Consider the following 21191-nt stretch of genomic DNA (forward strand, 5'->3'; position numbering starts at 1 on the left):
CGATGTCACCGCCTCACTACGTTGGAGGTCCTGAGGTCGTAGCCGGACGAGTAACCTCATCTGTTCTACGTCTCTCGTCCTATATACTACAGTCCTTCTCGATCGTTGGAGGTGTGCCCACTGTCAGCTTCAAGTAATCTGCCGACAGTTGGATTGTTTCGAAACAACTACGTGAACTGCCTGACAATAATCACAGCCGCAATGATATGAACAGCAACAACAACAACACTGACAAAACAAGAATGAAGCTAGACGTTGCCGTAGCAAAGGTATAATCCGAACATATACATCAATAAAATTGCATCTTGGATCGTATACTTATTGGACAAGTCTAAGTGCTTCCCCTGTGACATGAACCCGATCGGTCAACATGAATGTGTCTCTATCCTGTCAGTGTTGAGAGTAGTAGTCCCCTCAAAGCGTCAATCGGCCCGAGGTCCAACTTGTCGACGAACAGGAGTAAACGTTTCAATAACCAGCCGTTTTCCATTGCTTTCCTATTTACCTGTTTATATCAGTATATGTACTTGCTCGTAGAAAAACTGGTAGAGCACCGAACAAGATACCGTATAACACGCAACTACTCTAAGGCAAATATAAGAAGATTACTAGAAGCTAAATAAGAAAATTTGATATTGCGTTGCATATAACGTTGGGTATACAGTCGACAACCTAAATTTCAAAAGTTATGGTTATAAATAAATGACAACTCACAGCAATGGAGCAGCGCAAATATTTATATAGATTAAAAGCAGCAAGGTCAGCCAATAGCCGACAGCACAGTTAGTGTTAGAATATGTTACTAATCAAGATGATAAACACTTTGCCCATAGTTAGCAGAAACATAATAAAATTCATATCCTTGCAGATCAAAAGCAAGTTTTACTTTACACATGTAGCGCCATCTGTGGGAATGATCCGAACTAAGTACTGTTGCTCGAGTTGTCACCACAGGCCAAGCTGTAGCAAACGCAGAAACTATATAATAGTTTAGCCTCACGCGCAAAGACAACGTCTCAATGTGAATTTATAAACATTTGAGCCGGACTGGATAACGAAGCAGAAGGCTGGGCTGGCTAAGCTGATGTGTACGACGTGTTGCTTCCACATGGTCAAATGCCTCCTTAAGGAATCGCGTGCTTTACTCTACGGGCAACAGCATTGACACTCGATTCCATTGATACCTGAAAACACTGCCGCAGCGAACTTTATTATTGCTTGTGATGTAAAACTGTAGTGACTAAAGTGAATCATTCGAAAAGTTCGGCAGACCTAAATTACGCTGCCGATTGCGATGCTAGCTACGTGAACTAGGAATTGTAGAATTCGTTGGTAAACTTTTTAGCATCGATAGTAAGTAATCGTATCTCCGGTTGTGTGGATTATGTGAAGCTCCGGCGGCAACAATTACCATACGTCAGAGAGGAAAAGTAAGGGGATCGATAATTTCAAGTCCCAACCTGTACGGGCGTGTGCACTGCCCTTTAAAGGAAACATTTGCAGGTGCGTTACGAGTGAGCGCAACGATTCCGTTCGTCAACTATGATTGCAACTAGGTCGATCTAGATGGACGATGTCAAAGATGACAAAAACTGCCAATCGTTTTGTCTCAGTCGCCGCATAAGTTTCCAAAATCAAGTCTTTCAGGTTCGAAGGCGATGTACCAAGCTACCAACTTTTATCAGCATCAAGAATGCCGCAACTTCCTGACGTTTTGTAATATTACGAATCCAATTCCAGCACTTGGTCCAATAACGTAAACTTAAATGTTTCAAGTAAACGTTAGTATTTTAACTTGCCGTTTCTTGTCTGCCAGAACATAATTTTTTCCCTTACAACAATTTGAATCGGCCTAAGATATACTCAGATTCACAAATCTGCGAACAAATGAAGCTCAACATTCTGTTACGTGCACATACAATGTACAATGCGCTAAAACGTATAGTTTATTATTTAGACATTATTAAAATGTTTGGGTTATCAGTATGTCTAATTTTCGTTCCAACCCTTACTTAATTCTAACAAGCTCCAAGGTGAGTTGAGAGATAAATAACAATTGAGAGGAAAAATAAGAGAAGGCAACTAGGAGTTGCTTGGGGAATTGCTTTTGTTTATTCGAGAAGAAGCTATAAGTTCGTCACTGTATTTAGCATCTCTAATATTAAGCATCTCTGTCCTAACGAAGCTTTCCATCTAGCGTAAGGAAATAGAAATAACGGTTAAAAAAATGAACTTTGATTAGAAGCTGAAAGGTAAATTTGCAGAAAATTTTCTGACTTTTTCTTTTTCAGGGTTTTTGCTTTAAACTTGCCAAGTGTAATGAAAACACATCGAACAATGATATAAAGGTCCGTTCACTTTTCCAGTGTGTTAGTAAAAGACTGGTTCGGTTTACATTAAGCATCCCAGTATTTTCCGGGTTTGAAATCATACTTTGTCCACGTAATAAACTTGATTTCAACTACGAACTACAAACTAAACTGATACAGAATGCGTTTTTTTGGTTTAATTAGAAGCATGAAACCGTTTACGTGTGTCGATCTCAAAAAAAAAGGCAGCAATCATAGATGAGTCGTTCGAAATTTCCAATAACATTAGATCATCAATGCTATCTTGCAGTATAATCAGGCCTTCAAAGAAAAACCGTGCGAACCGTATTTTCAGCCTAATAAAGATGATGGCCTCCTCTGCAGGTAACGGCCTACAGTTAGCAACTGATCAGACTCGCTGCTATGAATAATAATGGTTAAAGCCTTCCTGTTGGATGCACACAGGCTCAATTCTCGTCGTTTCGTGTACTAATCCTGATGGCCAGCAATGGTATGCCCTCTTCTCGAGTTTGCTGCCAGCCTCGTTAAGCGCTCTTACAAGTTTCGGCATCAACGTTTCCGGCATAACAGGTAGCTACGAGCCTATTACCTGGCCATTTGCTTCTTACCTATTTGCCTATGTATCGTTATAATGGTCACGTGTTCTTGTTGTTAATGCAGAATACCTTCGACGCGTGCCTTTTCTATTACAAGCACAACCTTTCAAGATAGCACAAAAATAAAAGACCTTTATGGAATAGTTGAATGTTTGCATCAATATCCAATAATAGAAATGGTAGTTCTGTGCATCGGTCACCATTTAGCGATGTTGGCAATCTCTAGGCCACACCGATGTATACGCAATGCGTTCTGCTATTCTTTGTGCCACAAGCACATTATTCCAGTGGTCTATTTCCAGTTGTCAAATTACAAAAGAAGAACTTTTAACATTTTAATTCTGACCCACACAAATAAGTCAGATTTGAAATTTAACGTAGAAAATACGTACGCTTACAGATATACACGCCCATCACTACACCTATATATTCGAAGATATGCGTTAGGAGTCTTTGGTAAGTAAATTCGTTTCATATCTACGAATACACGCGCCAGACGAGACGCCTCTCGCTTCAGTCAATCCGCTCATACACCGTCAATAGTCGCTCATTCTCGTCATCATAGCCATTCGCTATTCGGTATCCGGTACTGCCAATATCCTGAGCAGCGGCAGCGATGCCGGCTACAGCAAGTCGAATATCCACAAGATCTCTGACCTGACGTAATATAACTGCTTCTGCGGTGGTATAGGACGTCGGATGACATCCGATGCGGCGGTTGAATTGATACAGAGCAGTCAAACAGCAGCCGACAGCCAGCTCCAGTGTTTTTCATCTATCCCATCTGTCCTTGTGGTTAGATCCATCGAATAACACAGCCACTACGTAGAATAACAAAACAGCAATAGTAGCAGCCGTAGCCGCAAAAAAAAACACCCAGCATAAGAAAAACGAAAAATAGAAGAAGGAAAGCAAGAAATCGAATCGACCTTACAGCCACTAGAATCCAATCGGATCCAACTATTAGTGGAAGCCACGCTCGTCCATCATGCGATCATCCGTCGCGGAGCGTATTTCTTGACTGGCGCACTTCGCTCCTGCGACTGCTTCATAGACTCGTTGCTTAATTGGCGGTGGCAGCAGCAGCATCAGAGCGGCACGCTCAGTGCCAACAAGCCAAAATGAAGATCATACCTGCCTACACATTTTCCTCTAGCTTTTTTTAAGCTATAGCCAACGATACGTATGATGAGAGGTATTTAGAACAGGTAGGTTAAATGCAATCCTTCGCGCGCAGCAGCGATCTTGCCCGCCGCAGATTTCCTCATGCTATCGTAGAGATGTTGTTGATAATAGTTCTGCCCCGCTGTCCTGCATTAGGCAGTCGATATGTACGCCTCCTGTCGCCGATAGCAGTATTGCCTTTTAGGCCGCAGTGGTGGTGCTCAGCTGCTGTGTAAAGCCGGCAGACGTTTTTTTCGAGCGGTGGGTACCTCTAGCGATTGTGAATAGCTAATGACGACTCCGTGATTTAAATTATCGCGCCACGTGCCAGACGACGTGGCAGAAAAGACCCGAGAATTACAAACGAAAATTAGATTAGGACTGTTAAGATGAATTGTTCGAATCAGACACAACAAAGAAGACCATCGATGTTGACCTGGGCGGAGATGGCTGAGAGGAAGCAAGTTTAGGCTGTAGTCTGGGAGACTAGCGATTGTCATCGATGGATTGAGCGATGACAAAAAAACTAGTTCATTTGTAATTGCTAACACGAGTCTCAGCTCTGTTTTAGGATAATTCGCTTTGATTGAAGGGCCTGACGGCGACAAACGGACCCGCTAGCGATGGTAAAGCAGCACATCGAGTAAACGTCGTAAATGTTGAAAACCAGCAGGGATTCAGAACAGAGTCGAGCAGCATCGTACGGCGAAGTGGGAACGCTGAAAGTAAAGCGGTGTATTTGTCTTTCGTCATTGTTACATTCAAGACGAGTTCTTACCTGTGTCATTTTTGCCTTATCTGAGGTTGAAACATTTTAGACTGTCAATTCCATACAGATTTTTTATGGACTAGGCTTATATCGAAGGTTTGAAGGCTTGGCAGATCGGGAACTTCATTCGATTTGAGGCGCAAAACATCACGAGACACGATGAAAGTGACAGACAGCTCAAAATGCAGTTACGTTATTTTATAGCTTGTGTCGTACCGTCTCCGCTAAGTTGAGGAAGCAGCATTTTCTCGATTATGTTGTTCTTACTTGCTAAAAGTCGCAAAGCTAGATAAATGTTACGGGTTACTCAGGCAACAGTGGACATTACTGGTTGTCGAGTTGTGGGTTGTGTTACTTGCTCTCTGATGACGTTCCCTGAGGAATGGCCATTACTTACTAGCCCTGAGTCTTTTTGAAGAGGACAGCAATATACGGGTGTCCTACTAGGTTGCGTATTTATTAAATGACTCAATAACGAACTGCCAGTCCGCTACTTACTAGCTTGTACTGGTACCGACAGATCGTCGATATGAACACGTTATGTGCTACATGTGTGTTATCGAAGTAATACAAGGTAATGGAAATGTGGCCATTTGCTTTACATGTGCTAGTTTATTGTTAAGAGTCTAGACCATATAGCAAAAACATACGCATGATTGGTGGTAATTCTCTAAGAGAGCGTTGGCTTAATTTTAACTTACTCATGACATCCTATGAGGGACAAGTGTTGGATTGTTGCTTCACCAGCTGAAGCAAGGTGTGACTATTTCTAAATGTACTCCGCTGTATTTGAGATCACATCTCCTCTCGTTTGGTGCGATTATAGGGCGAGTACCGTATTGTAATACGACTCGTAACTTGTACGGTGCTGTAGACGCGTGAATGACCTGACGTCTTCGTCGAATCCTTTTTGTTGTTCTTTCGATCAGGCTCATATCAAGTCACTTACGGGCCCATAGCTTCGAATAGCATTGTGACATCAGTGCCAAATGACCACAGCACACCCTATCAAAGCCCTCCCCAGCTCGTAACACTCGTCCTCTCTTTCTTTTGCGAAGTCAAAATAATAATGAAGCTACACGGTCTTTTCTAATGCTTTTGATGCCACAAAAGTGTCCGTTGGATTTTATCCATCCGTCAGCACCAGATAATATCATAGAACCAACTGAGAAAAGCGTAGCACATCGCTTGTTGTGAATGGTGAAAACAAAATTTGAATGATCAATGCTAAGCTCAAAGTAACTGTCTTTCTCTGCCTTTCCCTGCGTTCGCGGCCGGAGATTTTCTGAGGATTGGGTTCACCGACCCGTCGAATCACGCGCTGAAGCCGTCTCCTTCTACTTGGAACCAAGACCGACTACACCTTTACTGTTGTCAATGGGCTGTTTCTTCAACTAAACTCGTTCGTTCGCTCAAAGCGACTTTAGGTAACGAACTCCTGCCGTCTCGTTGTGTTGAGCTACGAACCCACTGCTATCGCGTTTGCTAGCGCCCTCCCACTGCTGCTTTTGCCCGTCGAAGCAGTCTCGTCACGCCGTTCCCGTTGGCTCTTTGTCATTGTGGTAATCCTCGGCACCTTCGCCTAACCTAAACAATGTCGAGGGCTCTCATGGCCGTTCTCCGCCTTTTATTCCAATAGCAGTCATCGCTCACATAAACAGTTTGCATTGATGAGAAGCAGCACGCAGAAACAAAGACCTTACTAGACTCTCTTTCTTATCGCGAGAATGTTGCCTCCGTCCCTTAACCTAACCGAACTCTTAGCTATTGTTCTCTGAAAACCTTCGTGAAAAAGATCCCAATTTATCTTTTAATCTCCTGCTAGTGAACGAGGGCGCAAGACGTTCTGTCAACGCCTGACGTTTACCTACTCTGCATACATGCCCATGTTCCTTTTTCGACGTTCTTGTGGAAGAGGCTTCGGGCTTACGATATTCAAAACCACTAGACGCTCATGGTCCGGAAAAATATCCTGTATACTGTGTCAGAATGTGGTTTTCCTTGCAATTTAGCAAAATATTAGTGTGTAAGCAGCACAAGAAGAGAAAATCTTTAAAGAGAAGGAAGAAGACAATGAGAGAACATGGAAACGAAGCGGTTTCACAAATATACCTTGCCACTCTTGGCACAGGCAGACGTCGTTCAGCATTAGTCAGCCCGGAAGGGTGTAGAAGGTGACCAAGAGTAACGCATAGGGGGCATTGTGACGACGGAGGACTATGAAACTTGCCGCCGGCGGCCTGGCTAAGAGGTTCGTATTGATATCCGTCTATCAGCTTAGTCGTATTGAATGCTGAAAAATAACATTTTAAAGTCACAGACAGGTTATCATTGCTTCAATGGCATAAGCCGAGGCCCCGCAGCGCAAAAAAGTACACATAAGTATAAACCTGCCTGGGAAGAGCTCGACCGAAAATGAATTTGCGTAGTAGTTTGTTACACCGTAAGAGTCGGCTAAGTCCATGGTTCGATACTTTAAGCCAATATAATATGTTAATTCTATTACTAACTCAAAAAGTGACAAAGCGCTAGGTAGCATTCTATTATCAAATGGCTATGTTACGGTATAATAAATGTATAGTATATTTCTGTTGAAGCTAACTACGAATCAGTATCACAGTATTTTTGGTCTTCCTTAATGACTAATAAGATTGCAGCCATTTGACATACCGTAGACTGAATCACATAGACTGGTTAAGGCACTGCTAATCCGACTGACTGAAATAACGATTACGTTGAAGTACACTATAAATATACAACACGGCGGTACACTGCAGATGTTAGGCTCTATTGCTACACTGATGCGTTATATAGTTTAGACAAATATAGTAGAAGGAGTCTTGCAGATGCATTCAAAATACTATTTCTATTGTATATACGAAGTATATTGGGTACTGAAAGCTAACAAAATCTATCTATTGACACCTGTTTATCAAGAAACACAACTTTTTAGTTATGTAGTATGGCTCAACAGCATTGTAAACATTACCTCTACTCTTAAACGGAATCTAAAATTGAATGGAAGATTGTTTGAAGAATCAGCAGCTTCCTTCTATTCACCAATAAACTTCGATAATTTTCTTGTATCTAAGGGTACCATCTCCCATGAAACATACTGAGATTGCTCCTGTTTTATATATATATACATATGTATACCTGTGTGTGTGGAGATAAGGATGCAAAATGAAGTATCAAGCGGCGTAATGTTAACATTGATTTTAACTCTCCACTTTACTACTAGAGTAATCTATTGATGAAAAGCATTTTGTGCTGAAGTGAGCCATTAACGGCCTATCGCCTCACGATGATGGCGAAGACGATCGTGTACGTACACGTCGCTGACTCAATTTCGGTGAAGAATGGCTTTCAATTCATAGACCACCCATCACGACAGCTCGACAGCCCTGTGTTGTTCCTGTTTTCTCCCGCACCGTTGTTGCGTGTGTGCTTCATTGAAAATTCTTCTTTTGCCTTTATTGGCAGAAGCTGATAGAAACTGAGCCGAGAGCGATTTCGATTTTATAGATAGACACACGTGTGAAATTGTACAGATTTATATTCAAGCTTGTCATTGGCAAGCAGACGGTTATCAGCGTAACAATGTGATACTGGCAATCTGGACTCCCAGGCAATTGCGTTCTCTCGGTGCGTTGTAGGTAGCATTATAATGGCGAACAGGGGGGCGTTGACGTCAATCCTATACGGAACACGCAAACGAGCCTATGCGAAGACATGCTGACGTTATGCGACAAAATCAGTAGATAGGACGCCGTTAATGACTCTGATCTCAACTCATTCAGAGCTTCCGCACTCATTGATTAAATCAGCTTCAATGAGAGGAACTTCAGATAGCTGCAGTTATTTTTGTTGTTGTCTTTGCCGTTAAAATGGTTGACTTCCCTTTACCTTATTGATCTTCGGCTATTTTGATACTAGCGATTCGATCGCACGATTAAATCAAGTGCCCATTAGCAAGCTGTTTTTGTGAGGCTTGTCGATAAAACCATTTGAAACTTCTTCGATTTTAGATATCTAGTCTGTAAATATTGTATTATTTTTAGTAAAAATTAATTTTTAATAAAAAATGTTCATGTCCTTACTTACCACCCGGCGAAATGTTTGACTGCGTATATATTGTCCATCTCGAGACAAAACTTTTCGGTATATCTTACAATAAAGTCATTTAAATAAACTTGTTTCAGTAAACATAAAGTCCAAAACGATGTAGTTATGGAGTTGTATTTGAGAGTTCATTCATTTTAAACTTTAACTTCTTAATGGAGGATAATCCGGTCGAATTTCAAAGCACACGTTTAATTTCTGAACTTCCTTAATTTCCATAAAAACTTCTGATGATTCATCTCGACTTGCCACGAAGGAGAGGCGCTGGTTAGAAGAAAGCTGGCCAATATTATAATACCAACTAGGCACAGGCGGATATACCGGCAATCGCGTAAATAAATATCTGTTAGTATATCGTCGGCAAGAGAAATACATACGTGAATTGTCTTTGGGTTTTCTGTTGTTGAGGCACTCAAGCCAATTTGATCTCAGAGGCGGAATAAACCCAATGATGCATACCATTGAACAATCAAAGGCCTGGGAGTCGGAGGTGCACGATAATAAGGTTACCTAGTTGAAAGATGCTTATTCATTTTAGCTATGGCAACTATACTGCACGCTTCTCTATGTACGTAGACCTCAGTTGAAATGCATACAAATCTAGCGGTGCTGCTGCTTCGGCTAACTTTTGACATTTCTACCGCTCTGTCTTTCCTATATTGTGCCTACGATAGTGGAAGATCTGACATGCATGAGTGTTTTACTGACGTGACGCTTTGTTAATAGTGTGCCTCATTCATGTGGCGGTATTCAGCAGCGACAAGCACGACGATGACAATAACAACGACAACAGCAACGCCAACGGGAGCAGTGGCGGCAACTACAACGATATATTCATTCGGCCAGACTCTCAAACTCTGAGAGAGGAAAGCTGAGGTCCCCAGACTCATATATAGTCAGTGACCGACTACAGCCAGATAGCTAAATGGCAAGCGAAGACGATAACATACCTCGCTAGGGACACGAACGAAATGATACGGCGGTGAACAACTAGAAAACCAAATATCCAATGCTACCACATCTCTCCCTATTTTTCTTGTTTCTTTCCTTTATGATTCATACGAAAGCTAAACTAGAAATCTAACTGTGAGGTACGTATTGACCATCGTACGCTTCATTTGACGATAACTCCACTGTTGTTCGTCGGTCGTGATGCAACCAAGTCGATTGCTGCCGTTCCTGTGTCGACTGGTGTTAGAAACATGGCGGAGAGGGTCGAATGAGATCTAAGCAACAGTGGCGATATATTCAAACAGAACCAGTGAGCCTTGGGTTCCACGATCCCACTAACGCTAGGAAAAGTCATGGAAGCAATGGAGTCTATCTAGGTCGTAGGTGCATGCTGGTTAGGCATTTTGTAATAGTCAGGCTATAGGTCTATAGATGTCTGGACGACTTTGACGTGCCTTAAGGTTTCAACTGTGTCGCATTTCTTTATAGCGTACCTCTGTGACTACTGCCCCCGTATTTCGCTGTTATACTGCTTTCGCTAATACTCGTTACCCCAGTTTCTCTTTTCTTCTTCAAAGCTTTTGCAACCTAAAGCACAGAAGAAGATTGAATAGGTAGAATTAACGAAGAGTGAGCGGCTTCGAAAAACGCCAAGCACACGTCTATTGTCGTCGAGCGGACATTTTGATGGGTGTCTATGAGGCTGACGGCGCGTTTGTTTCGTTGATGGTGTAGTAGTTCAACGCATGAATTCGACACACGGAACTCGGTGGATGCAAAATAGAGGCTAGGTAGAGACCATCCGCCAACTGTCTTAGTCCATTCGACCTATTTATTTTTTGTTACGGTCCTAAAATACAGACCCTTATCCTCCGTTAGGACTACAGAAAGAGCGAAATGGCTAAGTGGAGACCAATACAGCGTAAGTAAGAGCAAAAAAAAAAGGACCACGTGGATAGCTGCCGGACAGTTCCTCCTAGTTCCAGGCTGTCGAAGTTGCCTAATGAAGGTAAGAAGACTGCAGGGAAAAAAGCAAACGAAAAGTTGCATTTAAGCGGCGCCGGGACGCAGAGAATCAGAATTCGCTATTCGCACAGAACAGATGAAATACTCCATATTTCATGATAGAAACTATTACTACTAAGAAGCATATAGGGTAATAGACGCGATCCGCAGGAATACGTTTGTTGTGATTATCTACTAGTTGCATTCGGTCGCAGTCCGCAGTGGGGGGATTAACAAGCATTTTTCAATTCGCGTAACGTCAATTGCACGCTGATGTTATTCACTGTTTTTCTATTCTAAGTTTGTCTATTCGCCGGAATATTTTCAGTGAAAATTAAAAAAATGTTCGATACTGTGTAGGAGGAACGATGTAACTCGATAGGAAACTTCAATTAGCTTCATAAAACAACCGATCGTTTCTGACATATTCCTAGAGTATTGTATATTATTAACTTCAAACGTTATTCAAAAGGTGCCAAATAGTAAATAAAGCTTAAAAACTAGTGCCTACCTATTAGAAAACAGAGCCTTCTTTTGTCTCTATCATTTAGAAGATAACTGGACAGCTGCATATCCCCCCGTCCCCTCGCCATAGTCAATGCGTCAATTGTGCTGTATTCGCGCGAGTTTTTTTTCATATTACTGTATAACTTTTTGGGGGAAAATATCTCTACAAGTGCTTCTCTTTTGATAGCCGCATGCGTTTGTTATTGTATGGCGTGGATATGAGAAACGCCTTCACAGGTTTGTTGCCACCCAGCTGCGGTAATCCGCGGCACTGCCTTGCAACTTACGAACTAGCAGACAGCTTAATACCGGCTGGTATTACGAAATACTCATTTTACATGAATACATAAAAAAAAAAGCATGTTTTACTGCGTTTGTAGAGGGTGTACACCCTCAGAGCGACTATGGAAAGGCAGAGCTCTCGAAGCATATCTAGACATGTCTCATATGTCAACGTGTGTACAATTGCTTGGACACTACAGACACGCAGCAGTAGCAGCATCGGCAGACAAACCCTTATAGCTCATGCTATGCTTCTAAAACCTTCCCCGATCATTCGAACCATGAATATAAAATATACTAAGCAGGTACATGCACATTATAGTCGGTAAATTATTTAATTTAGAATAACATTATCGTTCTTTCTATTTTTTGTGAACTACTACATGTAACTTTTCATTTATTTAATTTTTTCAGATCCGTCGTGCCGATTTATCCTACCTCTTCTATTTGATAATATTTCCGCTAAATCCCACCTATATTCTGCTAAATTACTACACCTCAAAAACCCTGAGTCGTCAATATAATACAAACGGCCGTGGCATCCGATTTATTCCACATTAAACCTTATTCTGCTTACTTCGACATCGAATAGGTCGTACGTCAGCGGCAGTATCGTAGGGCGTTACCCTACAAGTCACTTGCCTTAATTCCTCCTAGACGCTCCCATTGCTCCTTGCGAAAACTGTAGAGACGACATAAGCATATCATGCAGTGCAGAGTCTGCCCGTTCTCAGCAAAATAAACTCTCTATCTTCTCTCCAAACTCTATCTTCAGACGGCCACCACGATCAAAAACTACAGTGTTTGTGTGCATACGCTCCTTGCGTGTGGCGCCCAAACCGAGACGTGACCAATGAGATCTCGCGGGCACCAAATTCTCGTTCTTCCTAGTCCGTTTCTGCCAGAGATGCTTGCCGACAGTTTCAGATATGAATATCAGGCGAAACACCCGCTCAGGACCGGTGGCGGCAGACTCGTGCGCAGACCTCGACTTTCTCGTTTCGATGACATTTCTTTTAGCTTCAACAACGCCCGACCCAACAGTCCATGGATAAGCTCGTAGTGAACGAGTAAGGAGGGCGCACAGCACACGCATACCTCAGAACTTAAGCAAGGTCCGGCAGGTCCACGTGTCCAGGCACGATCCTTTGCTGGCTGCCTTGCTCTATTCAGTCACTGTTCAGAGAACCAGCAATAAAGGCAAGGCTGCTGGAAATATGTTAGACCTCCCACGAGCACAGCCACGCATTCTTAACAACAGCTTTTTCCCTTGTCAACTTTTACGTCCGGCGTATTCCTACTAACCCATCGTACAAAACCAACTCATTCCACAACTATAATCATAACAACGATAACCTGGTCCCCAATCTAGACCAAAGGAAGACCGACCCCTCTATTATATCCTGTTGTCTTTCCTGTCTTCTACGCGCGCTAGTCCACTCAGATTCCAACAATTTGCCGACGGTCGCGTAAGCCAACGTCGACATGTAATTAGCCATTAGGGACGATTTACGATTTGGATTAGTAGTTAATGGTTAGCTTACAAAGAGTGAAAAACGAAATCTATAACGTTCATATGTATGATTGCTCGTGGTAAATTAGAGCTAAATATAACAATTTACAGTTTCCTTCATCAGGTGTGACCTAGCTGTCTAGACCTTACGCTATCACATATTAGTAGTCCTGATATCTATCTATTCATGATATGGAAAGACGTGAAAAAATACAAATAGAGATTTTAAACAACTGCTTTGTCGGACCGTAAGCACCTCGTTAACTCGCCTTCAATGCCTTTCACACAAGTATTGGCCTGCGACGGTTATCCTACCGCCTTTAAAGGCTAGAAAACGACCTGCTATTTTAAGATCGCTAGTAATAGTAAGTGAAACATCATAAATCTGTGTGCTTTCGTAGAATACAACTGATATTATTAACCATTAACATTAACCATTTTTAAAATTTTTTTTCACACCATCAATAACACCGATTGGTTACCTACGTCGACCGTAAAGCTCGTGATTCTGCTAACAAATCTTTTGTACAATCCCATTTTGTGCCGTAGTCGACACCGACTTGCATAAAACTCTGACATGGTAAATATTACACACGGCGAGACGTAGATGTACGTTACCGGCATACTAAGTTTCTTCGTGGTCGGTGTGCTTCGAGTCACGCTCAAGTCATCAGCATCAGCTAAGGCCTTTGAATAACTGTTGTGCTTAGTTAGGCGACAGTAATAATTGTACTACACTACCTCAAATCTGAATCGATCGAGCTGGAAGATCAGCCTGTATGAAAAATGGCTACGTGTTTATACACATTCGCCATTCGCGCACATCGTTTATCTCCGAAGCCGGCATTCGACTGGGGACTAGTTGTCTCATTCTATCAAACTGTCTTAGCCAGTTTATTACAAATATCTGCTTCTGTTATATGGGGTAAGCGTAACTAGACATTGGCTTAATCCAAGAGGCCAGATCTACTTAGGCCGATCTACTGAATATATCTTTGGCCCCACAAAAGCTAATCGCCTACTCAGAGAATGTCCTATTCCGCCGATACCACAGGAACACGCAGTAACAAGGTATACAGTTAGTTTGTATCTTTTTCTATTCAGCAAGTGAAAAAGATTATTCGTAGCATTTAATATTTTACAAATATCTATTCTACTTTGTCGCTCGCTACAAAATCTTCCCTATAGTCGCTGGACAGTGTGACACAACATACTCGGACGTCACACTTTAATCCACTCCATAATGTCGTACCCTTGTCCCCTGTTGGCTGGCCTAGAGGCTTTCAGAGCCCTATGTTTATTGGAATAACGTACTCAATAATGTATCTCGAAGATTTTATCCCGCTACATTTCTAGCAGTGATTACGGCTAAGTACTTAGGATCCATGTACTGTTCGGCTTTGCTTCCCTCTAATACTTTTATATGTACCGCTATACTGGAGGAAATTCTGTGGCTATCCTGATCCTGCTCCACCCTTCTGCCATTTCGTATTATAGTGGCAGACTCGCGCACCGCTTTGAACTGCAGGCTATGACCAAGCTTTCCAATACAACAATACGGTCGACCTCACGCCAATTCGATCTGCGATAATTAACACTTCAATCCCATGTGATGTCTTCATTTAGAACATTTGCAAATTTCAAATAATTGTTTGTCAACTACGTTTGAATGATTACGATCAAATGTGTTATAACAAGTAAGGCGTATTTTTCTCTGTTTGCTAATTGAGAATCTAGTTACTAGGGGCATATTATTGCGAATAAATGTTGTTGGTAATTCATTAGTTTACTCGAGTAGTTCTCTCCTACCACGTTTTCATGTATTTATATACAAAAATTAAGCTACATATCTATCTATCGGCAATTTTCATTGGCTCTTTTAGATAAAAAAGTAAATCAGTGAGGTCTTTAGAAGTCAACTTTGATTCGAGTAATGCTGAAAAATGGGGGCAAAGATTATGACTTCAGGAGTGCAAGATGTTTTTCACACAAAACTTTCCGTTTTTTTTTTTTATATTTAATTCGAGGGCTTCTCCTGTAATGACCTCAGTTCTAGCTGACCGCGTGAGTGGCTGACTGCCTCAGACGAATGTTTTACAGTTCTTTAACGCCGCAAACAATGTCCCCTATAAAACGCAATTTTGTTACTTAAGCTTATGTCATGTGGTATTTTTTTCGGAAACCTCGACCTAGTTTTGTGCTTACTCGTTATTTTCTGACCTAAATGAAAGCGTAAACCTCGTGTTGGCATCGGCTTAGTTTTTGCTTTTCGCTCGTATTTATAGGCCATTGACTTAAGTTTCAACATTTTGTCGAAGTCGAGTCCCCTTCCCGTGTAGTTCCATTTTATCAGATAGCCGAACAAGAGCGAAACACGGAAGCAAGCTTTTTCGATCGCTTGCAGCTGGTGCCATCCTTTGAGAAGCTGAATAGAAAAGAGGTAGATGCATTTGCAAGGGGGCAACCAAACGCAGAAGGGGCTGACATAACAGAAATAGGTTCCAAGCCGGGCTCGAGTTTAGACTCGAAATGCTTCCGGATCTCATTATGTGTGGCTTGCGTACTGATGTAGATTTTTCTCGATGCAGTTCGTGTATTCAGTTAACGTCCCCAATAGCTTTCATATTCGCGGTCGATGTGCTCAGGGATTGATATGAGTCATCACTATATGTTTGTTTCATATCATAGAATCAAACTGATATTATAAGGCGGCAGTCAGTGGTGATGAGAACCACTGAGCATTACCATTCTATTTTCGTAATGATCCCCCACAATTTTAAATCCAGAACATTCTTGGTAATGACCATCGATTGAATACGTTTCACCTGCTGTGCATGCAAAACATTATTATAGAATAGCAATCCTAAATGCTAGGTATCGATCTCAAGCAACATTTTCGTGTCGTGTAGCATCATCGGCTTAGGTTACACGACCTACTTTTTTTTGTCAAAGAGCTGTGGTTAAACGAAGCAGTTTTTTCCCAGTTATCAAGATTATATGCAGCTAGACGTTCTTGTACGCTTATGTTGGATCTCCCTCCGCTGCCGCCGTGATACACACTTTGACCCAGTCGAGTAGAATATGTAGGGTGATCGCATCGTAATCTCGACACGTTCAATTTCAGAGCTTTTCGACACGTTTGAGAGCTGTTTGTCGCAGTGGTGATATCACGTCGATGTGGAAAGCGGTAATCTAAATCATCTCAGAGCATAATATCTGGAGAAGCTGCGGCTAGAGCTGTCATTTACTACTAGGAACTAACGTATAGTATATTTTTATGGTAATAGCACACATGCCAAACCAATGCGGTCTTGTTTACTTGTCAGTAATTAGGTGCGTTCTTATTATTATGTTTTGTCAGTAAATTGATGACAAGTGAATCAGGCACGTGTCCAATGGAAGAACAGTTTCTAAGAGGTTTACGTTGGGTGAAACGATAGAAGCACGTTTAAGCAACGATCAATTTCGGATTACTGGTTTTATTCACTCTACCGGTTGTATCCGCAATTAGCATCGGTCTTTCGTGAAAAATACGGAAAACATATTATTAAAAAAGTATTTTTAAGACTTGAAGTACATACTACAAACTATTTTGTAGTTTAGCCATTACTATTAGCATTATTTATCTACATTAATCATTATGTGTATACAAGACTATCCGGTAAAAAAATGAGAAAATCATTAATTTTGTATTTCAAAATATAACTATTTTGAATGCTCCGGCATTCCGTAATACCTTTTCTCGGTCTTGATAAATATCTTCTGCAGATGTTGATAACGTAATGCTTGAAGCTGTACTGGCAGCTCAAAATCTACGCCTGTTAGCGCTTGAACTGACAGAAACTTATTATGGCATCGAATTGTGACCGTGATAAAAAAAAAATAGATTATAGCTAGAAAATAGAATAGTCACATCAAAGGTTGGATTTAACTAAATAGGCGATACATCGCTTGAGAGCAAATACATAGCCGCAATGCCTATGATCTCCATTTGGTGATTTACCGCAGGACTGATCCGCTGCAGCCCCATGAGTGTCCTAGTTCGTCCTAGCTGAAACGAAAGCTCTCAAAACATAAAGAAGACGATGAACATAGAACGGTTTGAGCAATCAATGTCAATAAAGAGAGCGAAACAGTTTCTACTTTACACAGCAAAAGAAAATTACAGTTAGAGGCTCCTTGTCATTCACCATACTCAATTAACATTGATCTTACAAGTTATTTTTTCATAGTTTTGAAAACCTTTCAGTAGGAGATTGGCGTAATCTCAACACGTTGGCGCAACTGCTTTCCAAGATGTTCTCCTTCCCTGTATCTACAGCAACGGATTTATTTAATGGATTACCATTTAAGTATCAAAATGTACATTTCAAATGAAAACAAAAATAGTACAACTATGCTTGTGAACAAGGTTCGAAAAGTTACAATTCACTATTTCGCATAGCTTAGATTTATAGAAGTAGTAATCTCGCTACCACCAATGAGTCTCAGTGCTTATCACGACAACGGTAGACCAAATGTTTATTACATTTGTCGTCAAAGTAAGGTAAATGGGGACTAATAAACTGTCATATGCATAGCCGAAGTATGAACCCAAATAAAACGTAAATTGAGCAAGAAACTCACCTGCAGGCTACTGGAAACTGTAACTCATCCAAAAATGTTAGGGTTACTGATAATTGTACAATATCTAATGTACTATTCCGTTAAGTTGGTTTATTCAGCTATTAACATATCTTGTGATTATCGTGTTGCACAGATATATTACAATGACGACTATTTCGGCAAAGAAAACAACGTCCTTTTGGTAACAGCTGATATATAGAAAAACAGACGACACCATTCGTCAGCATTTGTAGCAATTAAATAGTGAAAAATCATATAAGCAGGACCAGCCAACTATTTAATGACTTGCCATCATTCGTGTAGAGCAAATTAAACTCAGGCGTAGGGTGCCCACAAGTAGCGTTGCGGTAATGATATGCAGGTTCTAGAGACACATTCCGGCCCATATTTTGCCCCTGTTAGCCGAATTTTTAATAAACGATAGAACAGCGTATCGAAGCACATGTCGTATACGTACCGAATTCCTGGTCACCCTGAAACGTTCGCCATGTTGTCCGGCTTACACCAGCGACACTAGTTGTTTCCTAATAAAACAACAAACCCGATTAGTGACGGTACAAATCATCCTTTTATGTGAAATAATGCAAACTTCTTATAGGTGAATTTTTGATTAAACGCTATTACACTGTGTTGAATCCTTACTTCGTATCTATTGATTTCTTTTCCGGCCATTTCAGTTCTGTCCTAGGAAAAATTCCTTAGTCAATGCTGCTTGCCACCCCTTGAATAGATTACCCAATAAAAGCTACTTCTTGTACGTGCATCACCGGTGGCTCATGTACGTTCCGTAAGTCTCAGGTCCAACTGAAAGATAGACCGCGGTGCTAAGAGGACAAAGGCGGGCAACTCCGTATCGTTCTGGCGGGGCGCCTGCGTACGCGCGACTGAAGCCCGGACACCATATGGACTCCTGATGGCAAAGCAGGCCACATTCGATCAGTGTCACAAGCTCGTTCATTCCGGCGTCAACAGTTGCTGCTTCAAAGGCAATTTCACATTGGACATCGATATAGCAGTTTTATACCTGTATACGTATGTGGACCATGATTAAGGCACAAAGAGTTAACATCGGCATAGTCAAGTACAAGTCCAAAGATACTATTCGTCTGTTTGTCCATTAATACATTGATCGTGTTTTTTGATGCCGTCAAATATAGCAGACGTCGATGCTGCCAGTCGACATCCTGGTAAGTAGTCGACGGAGGAATAAAGAGCGATTCGCACGAGCCTTCGATGAGTCAAGGGCTCTACCAATAATTTCACCTCCCTGCAGAATTACCTGCGCTTCGTTCGATAAAGTAGCATCAGTAACAGCAGACCGTTTTACAACATTGGGGCTGCTCTTGTTTTTGTTGTCTGCTGTCTAAGCAGCGGGTTGAAATGTTCGAACGGCACCGCTGCTGGACGAATGACCGGAGATGTTCGGAGCCATCAGGTGAATCCATCGAAGACAACCACGATGGACCTCTCTCGTGGCGGGCAAATGGCCGACAGCGATAGCGCCAGTAGTAAGAGTAGCGGCGGCGGCGGCGGCGGCGGCGGCGGCGGCGGTAACAGTCGTCTGGCGTGCGTCACTTTGCCGCCACTACAGTGCCACAGTTGACAATGCCACTTGGCTTATTTGCGCTAGATATCCTCGCTACCGGTGCTGTCGCCACTACACGCAAGTGGCGGCCCAATCGCGCGTGGCAGCCGAATACTATGCCGTCGCAAATAGATTTTCCATAGGCAATATTGTAGTTTTGAATATTTTATTCACTTGAGATTAAACAGGCTAGCGATCGTTCTGCTGTTGTATTCTATGCCAATCCAGAGATTTGCGCAACACTGATTAACTACAAGTATAATATCGAATGTTTGTCTATATAGAACATTTGTTGTGATATGTGTGCATTTCTAGAAAGCGAGGTTTTCCTTAACGTTACATCGCATGTTGAATTGAGGTATGCTGTTGGCTTACCCATTAAAACCCCTAACGCTTGGACAGAAATTCAACTTGAGTTCTGCTAATTCCTTCAAAAAACTACACTTTTCTCCATTGTATTATTTAGGATTTCAGGTTATAGACGAGGCGGTAAAATGTTTTCTCATTAGCTTCTTTTAATTAGACAAACTGTGTACCGTACGATGGCACTTTTAACTGAACATTTGAAGGAAATGCTATTTGCATAGAACCTTTTTTGAAAGATCTTCGCTCCAGTACTACGAAGAGTACTACTCCAGAAGTACTTCCAAGAAATTAGCTTTAAAATTTGTTAAGCTGCGTATTATTGAAAAGCCTATTTTGTGTAACCTTGTATAGCTTTTACGAATGACATATGCTTCCTATTTGTACAGGACACAGTGGAAAATAACGTATGCTTTGGACGTGAAAAGGCCTATTTTCAATATTGCCCAGAGTTACCTAATCCTTTCTAAAATATGATTTCAGATACGAACAGGTAACAATAATGCCAAATAGGCGTATTTATACTGTAATAAATAAAAACTAGAATTTTCCTGCCGATACCCAACTACCTACAGTTTTAGCGATCGCTTCAGGAATATGTCCGATAGAATACTATTAAAACGTAAGGATCACATAGTGAACATTGTAAAGAGCGCACCTTACACAAACAATACTGGGTCGTCGCTTGCCGATCCAAGCTAATTTAAGTTACCCATCCAGCTTGCCATGAAGAGCATTAGATACATGGAAAAGGAAACGATAACACCTACCGGGCCGATCAGACGACCCATTACAGACTTATACGAGCTTATTTGGTAATGGTAACAAAATTGAATTCGATAAGTGCTAACGAACTAGCGGACAGTACGAGTGCCAACGGTCATGTTAAAGAGCACAAACAAATTAAGTAGAAAGAAAACCATTTTTCACGCAGACATTCGCAAAACGTTATCCAAATGATTATTTGAAAATATACTAGATCAACGACTGTTTACTGTGTTTCTGTACACCATACTTGTAGTAGATTTAGCACTGGCTCAAAGAGCGATTTATATTTATCGACTGTCAAAAAGCTCAACCTCAACATAGAGGGCACCAAGTGTATACTTTGTTACACGAGAAATTACCTCGTCTCTGTTTACTAGTAATCTCGTTCTTTTTGTAACTGGGTTTAATACATTCTTGAATGGTCGAAGCAGATCTACCTTAAGTCGATACTGCATACCCGAAAAAAAAAAACATATGACTTTCATTACGTCAGCCCGCTTGCGACAAACTCAATCCTTTGCAAAGTTCTAGATACGTAAAGCATTACCTATTGACAGCAAACTTGAACTCCGACTAACTGAAAGGGACGGGTCCTCGAGAGTTTAGTACT

General features: G+C 41.5%; 2 long non-coding RNA genes across 16 annotated transcripts; one reads left to right on the plus strand and one right to left on the minus strand.

The window, feature by feature from the left end:
- Positions 1-733: 733 nt before the first annotated feature.
- LOC111255448 (uncharacterized) lies at positions 734-19882 on the minus strand. 11 transcript variants are annotated; one of them, XR_015327745.1, is made up of 4 exons: positions 18508-19847; positions 18323-18389; positions 17866-17882; positions 16687-17554 (listed from the first exon to the last, which is right to left on the minus strand). It is a non-coding gene; the product is annotated as an uncharacterized LOC111255448 (long non-coding RNA). The 11 variants fall into 11 exon arrangements; XR_015327729.1 differs by having other exon boundaries at positions 16687-17290; positions 18508-19835; XR_015327752.1 differs by lacking the exons at positions 16687-17554; positions 17866-17882 and adding an exon at positions 734-1193.
- On the plus strand, positions 1187-15023 carry LOC111255449 (uncharacterized). Of its 5 annotated transcripts, none has more exons than XR_015327709.1 (4): positions 1187-1503; positions 2694-2900; positions 3327-7110; positions 12141-15023. It is a non-coding gene; the product is annotated as an uncharacterized LOC111255449 (long non-coding RNA). The 5 variants fall into 5 exon arrangements; XR_015327707.1 differs by having other exon boundaries at positions 3327-3382; XR_015327716.1 differs by lacking the exon at positions 12141-15023 and having other exon boundaries at positions 3327-3382; positions 6140-8962.
- Positions 19883-21191: the final 1309 nt, after the last annotated feature.

This window comes from Varroa destructor, unplaced genomic scaffold (assembly GCF_002443255.2).
Source record: "Varroa destructor unplaced genomic scaffold, Vdes_3.0 BEIS01000001.1, whole genome shotgun sequence".
In the NCBI taxonomy this organism is placed as follows: domain Eukaryota; kingdom Metazoa; phylum Arthropoda; class Arachnida; order Mesostigmata; family Varroidae; genus Varroa; species Varroa destructor.